This window comes from Halichoerus grypus, chromosome 6, assembly GCF_964656455.1.
Source record: "Halichoerus grypus chromosome 6, mHalGry1.hap1.1, whole genome shotgun sequence".
Lineage (NCBI taxonomy): Eukaryota > Metazoa > Chordata > Mammalia > Carnivora > Phocidae > Halichoerus > Halichoerus grypus.
This window is the reverse complement of record NC_135717.1, coordinates 49,090,480-49,100,345: the sequence shown is the minus strand read 5'-3', so window position 1 is coordinate 49,100,345 and position 9,866 is coordinate 49,090,480. Positions and strand designations below refer to the sequence as shown.

At 36.6% G+C, this 9,866-nt stretch overlaps 1 pseudogene; it reads right to left on the bottom strand.

The window, feature by feature from the left end:
- Window positions 1-8,483: 8,483 nt before the first annotated feature.
- LOC118539926 (U4 spliceosomal RNA) lies at window positions 8,484-8,556 on the bottom strand (annotated as a pseudogene).
- Between the last annotated feature and the right edge of the window lie 1,310 nt (window positions 8,557-9,866).

Here is a 9,866-nt window from a genome sequence, read left to right as displayed (position 1 = left end):
ATCTTGGCTGTCTGTACTGCTAAGTGGTCCTCTGTGGGGTTCAAGTTCTTTGTAGATCATGTAGCCAGTCACATTTTTACATAGTCATGTTTGTCTTTAATCTTTGTTGCTTCTGGAATGTGTGTCTTATTTATGAAGATTTTCCCCCGATGTAAAATAGCAAAGATATTCTGTATTGATTCTATATTTTTTATAGTTTTATTTTTTAAGGTTAGATTTACTTCATCTGGGGTTTGTTTGGTTTATATATATATATATATATATATATATATATATATATATAATCCTACCAGGTTGAACTACAGAATCAACCTGTAAAATTTTATTTGAAATATCCTGTAGACATTTTTTATTGTAGTTAGGTTGAATATATGGATTAATTTCAGAAGAACTTCAACCATTATGATAATGAAGTTTTGTAAAACATAGTGTGCTTCTCAATGTAGTAAGTCATCTTTTTGATCTATCAGTAAGATGTTAATAGCTTTATTTAAATTTTATTCTTTTCTTCCTAGATGTATTCCTATGTACCTTTTATCTTTTTTGAAAAGAATCATTTCTTTGATTTCTTTCAAATTTGTGATTACTAATAAAAGTTTTGATTTCTATATGGTCTTTTGACCTCTAATAACACTCTTTAACTCATCTGTGATTTTTAGTTATTTTTCTATTGATTCTCATGTTTTCCTAAGTCTAAACATACAGACAATTTGTCTCTTCCTTTCCTACTATGTAGGCCTTATTTTTTTTCCTTGCCTTATTGCAGTCAGTAAAATATTTAATACAGTGTTGAAAGGCTGGCAGAATAGTAGGCCATTGTTACATTTCCACATTTTATTGGAAACCTTTCAAATATTTACTGTTAGTTCTCATTTTGCTGCAATTTTCTAATATATATCATTAAGGGAATGTCCACCTATTCCAAGGTCAAATATTTTCATCAGGAATGGTTGTAAATTATCAAATTATTATGGGATCTATTGAAATCATTGCATTATGTGGGTTCTTCTTCTTCTTCTTCTTCTTCTTCTTCTTCTTCTTCTTCTTCTTCTTTCTTCTTCTTCTTTCTTCTTCTTCTTCTTCTTTCTTCTTCCCCACTCCGTAAATCTAGCAAATTATTTTAACAACTTTCCTTGTATTGAACCTTTTGCACTTTCTCTCATGGATCTTCAGTAGAAGCTATCAGTTCTAGTTATTGTTTTAGACCCTCTTCTTTGAACTACCGGGTTTTCTGACTTGAGCTAGCAATTAATAGTATTATTGTCATTGCGTTCTTACTATTAATTTGCTTGATCTGTTTATTTTGCAGAATCTCTTAATCAATGATGCTTTTTGCAGACAGTGAGATCTAAAGTTTCTCTTGGCTAAAGGTAGGGCGTGGAGAGGGGTTACTCTACACTCTCAATCTTTTTTGTGTGTTAGTGGAGGGAATTCATCCTCTCCAAGCCACGTGGAAGGGGAATTCTGTCCTCCAGGAGAGTTTCCCTGGTAGGATAAACCTTCTCTGAGATTTACTTACAGAGGGCAAAGCACAGCTTCCCCATGGACTGAAGAGATCTGATCTAGTTAACTGCCTGGGATTCTTAGTGAGTAGTATAACAGTTTGATCTTCAACTTAGTGTCTGTTAAACAGATATGACATCTGTCTTTGGGTCTTGCATTCTGTCAATACTATAAACAGTGATGGACAACAAAACATTTCGCTCCACCCTGGCAATAAAACCTAAAGTTTGAATTACTTATTATGCAGAATTCTTTATTATCTGCTTAGTAAATTCTCAGTGTCTCAGATTCTTTAACTGTAAATGGGAATAATAGCAGTAACTACATCAGAGAGTTGTTGTGAGGATTTAACAAGCAATATATGTAAAGCACTTGGAACAGTTTCTTACTCCCCCAAATTGGATGTCTAACTGCAGATAGATATAATTGTATATATAAACTTGAAGTTGAATTTATTTCCTTGTGGTTATAGAATTGGAGTTGAACCTCTCCCTATATGTACCGTTCTATGAAACATGCTCCAAGGTACTTATGTGTGTTAACTATTGTTATATAGCAAATAACTACAAAATTAGCAGTTTAAAACAATACACATCTATCATGTCACAGATTTTGTGGGTCAAAAGTCCAGGCACATCTTAATTGAGTCCTCTGTTTAGGACCTAACAGCGTTGCAAGGCGTTGTCTGGGCTGTCACATAGGAAGGCTTTACTGGGAAAGAATATACTTACAAGCTTACTAAAGCTGTTAGCAGAATTCATTTCCATGTGGTTGTAAGACTAAAGCCTGCTGCCAACTTCTAGAGACCACCCTCAGGCCCCTAGACGGTCAAATAGTCTTATAAAATGTAAATACAGAAATGACATCCCATTACCTTTGTGATATCCTATTGATGAAAAGCAAATCACAGGTCCCACCCACAATCAAGGCAACAGGATTATACATGGGTATTAATACTAGGTGGGGTCCGGAGGAGACACCCTCCATTCTGCCCACCACAGTATGACTTTATGAAATCTGCGTACAATAGCAAGTGTTAAAGATTCTGTTAAATAATTTCATATAAGACAGTGTATGTGCTTTTCATTTTTTCTTTATAGAAAATAGATGTTCCGCACTGCGTGTCCAATTTTCTATATTATTTTTCATCTGACAAGACATCTTGAACATGCTCAGTGTCAACCAGTATTTTTGCATAATATTATCTTTTTCATGGGTGTGTTTTAGACCAGACTTTGCAAAGGCGGACTTGCATATTGGTTGAGAACCAATGGGATGGTTCCTGCAGAGCTTAGACAATCTTGTGGCCTTGTGTGTCACTTCATCTTCCTGAGACCTCTTCACCCTCTCTACAAATGTGAATAATAATAGTAACCACTGAATAGCATATTATGACACTGAAATAACATAATAACTGGAAATATAAGAGCTATCATTTCTCCATCGCATACTTATTCAATACATTTTCTTTAGCATTTAGACTTTTTCTACTTCATGTAATATGCAATAGTACAATAAAAATTCTATTTAAAAAGCATTGAACAATATCTCTAACTCCTGAAAATAAACAACTAAAAGTAGAATTTCTGCATGAAAAATGTACATAACTTTAAGTAACATACTGCAAAATTGCTTGCCAGAAAATAAATGCCAAGTTTCACTCCCACCATCGTTGTGTAAAAACATCTTTATCCCACAACCTGACCAACACTGAGCATTACCATTTTCTAAGAAGAAGAAGGAGAAGAATTATTATTTTGTATACCAAAACATGGTACCACATTGCTTTAGTTGGGGTTTTTATATTATTTTGCTACCCATTTCCTTTTTCATGAATTATATTTTTGAACATTTTCCTCTGCACTCTTGTTTTTTAAATTAAAAGATATTAATTTCTTGATTCTGGAATACGTTCCAGTTTTCTTCCAGTTTGACTTTTAAATCTTGTCTTTAACATTCTCAAATGTTAAATCTATAAATATATAAATATGTGTTTTGTTTCTGGCTTTAGTTTGTTGTAGTTGTTGTTTTTCCTTGAAATAATATAGTCACCTACTTTCATTTTAAAAATTTTGTTTTGTTGTTTTCAATTTTTCTAGGAATTATTTTAGCATATGCCTTAGGTAGGATTCTCTGGAAAAGCCTGGGACAGGGTTTTTTATTTGCAAGTGATTTATGGAAGATGGACTTGCAGGAAAAACCTGGAAGGGGGTGAGGGAAGCCAGGTAGAGAAGAGTTAGAAGGTAAACAGGGATGAGTTTCCAGAAGTCTCACCTCAGGGTCTTCCCTTGTGATTTTCTGGAACTTGAAAAGCACTGCAGAGCCCTTCCCACCTTGAGGCAAAGGACAGAGGTTTTGTAGACAACCCCTCCCAGGAGCCAGGCCCTGGGCAGTCACGCATAACTCAGAGGTACCTCCTAGTGGAGAGGTGGCTCCAGTCACCCAAAAACAAGCATCTGGAGAAGTTTGCGGATAGGAGCCTTTGGTAGCTAGACCACCCTCCCATGGCAGATGGGCATACGAAACCAGTTAAAAGTGTCCTGTAGTAATGACGTTATTAAAATATTTAAATACTCTTTTTTTTACATTTTTTCATTTAAATTCAATTTAGTTCCCAGATAGTGTATTATTAGTTTCAGGGGTAGAATTTAGGAATACATCAGTTGCATAGAACACCCAGTGCTCATTATATCATGTGCCCTCCTTCATGTCCATCACCCAGTTACCCCATCCCCCCACCCCTCTCCCCTCCAGCAACCCTCAGTTTGTTTCCTAGAGTCCAGAATCTCTTATGGCTTGTATCCCTCTCTGCTTTTATCTATAACAATAAATTTAAAAAATAACCACAGTCTCATTTGCTAGGTTCAGGTCTTCTGGCTTCAACTGATATCCCTTGCAGCTCTCCTGCCTTAAGATTCAGTATGAACACATATTGGCTGAGTAGAGATAATTTAAATGATAGATAATAATATCCTCATCCCCTCTACTTTTCAGACACTGGCCTGATTTCCTGGAAAGACCTCTTGAATTCTCTCTTCCCTCAGTGAGATCTTTCTCAGCACAGTCCTCCATTCTTTGTGTAACTAGACTCTACCTAGACCCAACCACCTGTCTAGTAAATGTGCCGTAGACCAGAAAAAAATTCAGCGTAAGCTCATGCTGAGACCCCTATGATGTACAGAGGTATTTGCTTTCTTCTTAATAGTAGACATTTTATTTTTAAAGAATTCAAATGGGTATGAATAAAAAAAAAATCTCATGAAAGTGTATTGAAATATTAACTTTTTTTTCCTGCTTTGTTTTTCCTGTCTATGCTTCTTAACTTGGGGACAATTTCATTTTTCAATGAAAGTTTTCACAGAATTAATTCTATCATGAGTGGTAGCACTAGGGAATGAAAGCCAGAATTCTAAACAGGAAAGCAAGGAAATTTGAAATCTTTTCTATGTGAAGAATAAAGTAGAAATATGATGTCAAGTATATAGAAAGAGACTCTCCTGGTGCCGAGTTTAGCCAAAGAAAATACTTTATAATATGACTTCTGCCCGTGGCCTGCAGCCAGAGTCCTGCACCTCCTCCCCCAGACCTTGTTCCAATCATACTAAGCTCAACTATTCTTCAGAAAGCATGCTGTTCCCTTCACAAATCATGCTGTTCCTTGTCAAACTTTCTCTTTTCTTCCCGAAATACTTTTATATCGGTTCTTCCTAGAAGCCGAGCCTCCAGCTGAAGTTAATTATCCATTCCTCGTATTTTCATGGCATACCAGGCCACACCATTAATCACACTCTGTTATAATTTTTTTAATCTTTTGCTGTATTCCAATTAGAAGATAAGCTTCTTGAGGATAGTGATTATGTCTAATTATCTTTAATCACCTCCCCCCCAATGACTAGCATAGCATCCACACCTACCAAGTCACGTTCAGTTACTGGGAACTCTTTCTTGCAATGTCCATCTTTCTGGTAATGGCCTTTTCTATTGTGTTAGTGGTAAAGTCAGAAGGAATCTTTGCATGGCCTCATTTCCCTATGGTTGCATCTCCAATTGTTCACATTACATCCCTGAAGAGCAGCCCTTATGTACTTAAAGAACTTCCTCTTTTCCACATCTTCTCCTTTAATGATCCTTGTTCCTTGACATTAATTTCTATGAGCAACCCAATGTGAGGGCAGTCCTTCATCCTTGTCCCTCCCCTGGACTCGCCCATTTCATGTGTCAGTCTGATCAGCCCATAGTCCCCAGTGAATCATGCAAACAGGCATCTAGGTGTTGCTATGAAGTGGTTTTCTAGATGGGATTAACATCTACAACTACTTTAAGTAAGCAGGTATTCCTCACTAATTTGACTGGATCTGATCCAAAAAGTTGAAAGAACTTAATTATAGAGCTCAGGTTTCCATGAGGAAGAAAAAATTCCACCTGTGGACAGAAGCTTCATCTCCTGCCCAAGAGTTTCTGACTTACTCTTTCTGACAGCCTGCCCTCTGGATTTTGGACTGGCCTAGCTAACCTTTACAATCACGTAAGCCAGTTCTTTCAATCTGTCTCTCTCTCTTTCCATTTACCCGGGTCCTTTTCTCTGGTGGAACCCTGACTGATATAATCACATTGAATCCTGGGTGAAATGCACCTTAGCGCATACACATGACTATAAACATGGGTGCTGGCTTTTTTCACATACCTTCTTCAGCTGATCTGACCTTAAGAGGCCAATCTCAGTGGGCTGTATCAATAAGGCTTCATCCTCTGTGTGCAGGGTGAATTCATCCCAGAATAGATGCTGGCAGCAGACCCGAGGGTAGGAGGAGGAAGAAGTTGGGGTAATTATTCCTCCAGCTTCTTTGCAGCTGAGCCGAAATTTGGTGTTCCTCCACCGAGGCCATGACTTCTGGAATAACGCCATCTTCTACAGCTCTTCCCCCCCCCCACTTGTACCTCCATGTTTAGGGGTCATAGTGACTCCCTGATATTACTAGTAACAGGGTGATGCACCGTCCCAAATTGATTTCCGTAAAGCCTGCCCACCCCTTTTCAAATAGATTTTCAGAATGGTCTTTCCATTCCATTTCCATCACCACATTTGAGCAGCCCATCTGCTTCCTGCCTGGCCTGCTACATCAAGAATGCATGAAAGTTGCCTACATTATCCCTGATCACCCAGCCTCTGCTAATACAACCACATAGGGCAAATATTAAGAACAGATGAGATGCGAGTGACTTGAAAGCATGAGCCTGACTATAAATCGAGAGAATACACAGAACCCCCACCACCCGGCAGATATGCTGTTAGCAATAAAGAAAAAGGTAGCCAAGTGATAAAATTAGGTTTATTTGGTCCTCTATCTACCCTAAGAGGACAAGAAAAAAGAAAAAAAAAAAACAAAAAAAAACAAGTAACTAAATTACAAATAATCCTCTGGAAGAGTTTAAAGGACCATTGCTGAAATTATCATATCATATAACTCCTCTGAAACAAAGTATCTTAACTTTGTAACTTAAACATTTCCATCCAGGAATTTCAAAGCAGCTTTTCAATGCAAATGACAAGGGCATCAGACCAAATCTGGGCCTCTAGACTGACAACAGACTCCTTATGTAACTATAGAGACTACCTTATGTTTTAAGGCAATTTTTAAATCATTCTTACAATGTGTGCTATGTTAAATACCACAGTTGTCAGTTCATTTCATCATCATTAGTCTTTCTTAATGCTACAAATAAAAATGATCAAGTTTCTCAATTCCTTCTTAAAATTGTGTCTAGTTTATCCTGCATTCTTGCCAGGAACCAAAGAAAGGAAAAGCAGTTAATATGTCATGAGGCCTCTTAAGTGCGATATTTCTTGACCAGCTAGCAACATTTTAAGAACTCAGTTTATTACGAAGATTTCTCAATGGAAAGATGTAATAATAAATAATGATCTAAGACATTATACTCATAGCATTTAGAGTTATTGAAAGTATTGCTTGAGATCCTTTTAATGATCTACAATAAATCGAATGTAAAAGGTCAGGCAAGCAAATCACAATTGTACATAAACATTTTCATTAACTATTTAAAAGCATCTGACTCCCTTTAACAGTTTAGAACTTAAGGATTTTAGGCACTATTGATTTTAAAACAAGACCTCTTACACCAAAATATATGGCATCAGACAAGTTTATGTGCCAAAATCTATAATATGGACTTTACCTTTCACAGTATTATATTTTATATTCCTAATAAAGGTTTGAAAATCATTGAGTTTGGTTCAGAAAGATTAGTTCTAGGTCTATTTCTGAGCATGCTTTATGTGCCAGAAACTTTGCTGAGCTTGAAAACACTTGGGAATAAAAGTATAAAAAGCTAGACACACAGACATATAAGCAAACAATTTCAGTTCAAGTCAATGACTGCTCTTGATGGTGCATTTCACAAAGCGAGGACACCGTGTGCACATTTGGACCTGTGCCTGCCTGAGAGAGGCAGGGAAGACTTTACAGCATGGGGGCAACAGAACCAAGACAAAGAATGATGTGGAGTTGGCCAGGAAGGAGAGTGGAGAAAGATACTCAAATAGCTATCAGCTATCATCCACATACTAACATCTCTGAAAAGTGTATCTTCAGCTCAGTGTATCTGCTGCTTCAACACTCATGTCCAATTGCCAACAGGGTATCTCTATTTAGATGTCCCAGTGAAACCTCAAGTTTGCTGTGTCCAGTCTCATCTCTATCTAGTCTCTCTATAACCTGTTCCTTCTCTGGTTTTCTCCACATCAGTAAATGTTGAACAAGCAACACTGTTGGATATTAGCTTTGAATCCCTAAATGCTTCATCATATCTCCTATTGAATGAGTTACCAACCTTAGCCAATTCTGTATGTGTTATTTCTTCTAAGACAAGCAGTTCTTTTCTCCTTATGTTTTGGTTCAAGTCTTCACATCTTCTCCCTTGAAATATTACAGCAATATCTTAATTGGTCATTCTACTCCATCAATTTCTTTCTATTAGCAATAATCGCGCCTCGGATAAACCTCATTGGCTACGATACTGCCACTGCGCAAAGCTCCATCAATTTCTTTCTGTTGTGTTCTCCACACTGCCAGTAAAGCTGCTTCTCTGAAAAATACATTTGATGATATCTCTCCCCTGTTTGAAGTCCTTGAGTGAATTCTCATGGTAGCTGAAACCATAGCATAAAAAGCCCTTCAGGACCTGAATTCCCCCACCTTTCTCCTTTCCATCTCTGTACTTCAGAGATGTAAATGTTCTACTAATCTGAGTGGCCTTGAACTCTCTTTCCATCTGTAACTAAATTCTTTTTGCCTTTCAAAATTCTGTTCTGGTGACACTCTTTCCAGGAGGACTCTTCCAATCTGCATCCCATAATTCACACTCTCCTTCCCATGAAGACCCTCAAGCAACTCAGAGTTGTCACACTGCCTTTAAACTGTCTCTTTTCGGTCCTCTTTGCCTCGTTAGACTTTGAGCCCTAAGGTACATCTTGACCATTTCAGAAATAAATATATTGGTTACAACAGCTGGTAAATAGTCATTTTTTTGGCAATATATTTTTTCACATAAAAAAATCTAGTTTTGTTTTCTAATAAGGAACTTAAATATAGGGTAACTTGTTGAAGTTTTTCATTTAAGGCAGCCGTGCTTTTTTTTTTTTTTCACCTAGTGGCCACATATTCCTTAAAAGAGTGCTATGAGAAATAAAAGAAATAAAAACTAGGTAAATGACAGCATTCTCCAAATTGAACATTTAGAAAATAAAAATAAACATTTATTCTAAAAATAGGTATTGAGTATCTATATTTTGGATGGTGTACCAGAACTGAAATTACAACATTTAATAGAATAGCACACCATATACTCCATGAGTTTGCATGAGTTTATATTGTTGTGTTTAGTGCTTAGAGACAAGTTACCTGAGTTTGAACTGGGATTCTTACACTTCCTCACTATGTCAACTGGTACCTCAGTTTTATTGTTCTGAAGTTATAGAGTAGGAACATGTATAATGAATTTAGAGTAATAGTATAATGATTACGGTTTATTAGAACTTTCACATTCTTTATCTCATTTAAAGAAGCTTTCTCAGATTAACATTCTACTCTATTGAAATTTGATTACAAATTTAAATATATTAATACATGTAAAGTTCTGAAAATACAGCAAATAGTATATTTTCCATAAATATTGATTATTATCAGTGTTGTTATTTGAAGCATAAATTGAGTCTATCTGCCCGGAACATATCACTAATGAGACTCCAGATCTAGCTCTTTGGTTTCTTCTCCGCACAACTCAAAGGAACCCATATTGAGCTTCCAGTACAGCACAAACTCTACGACTTTGCAGAAGAATCAGTA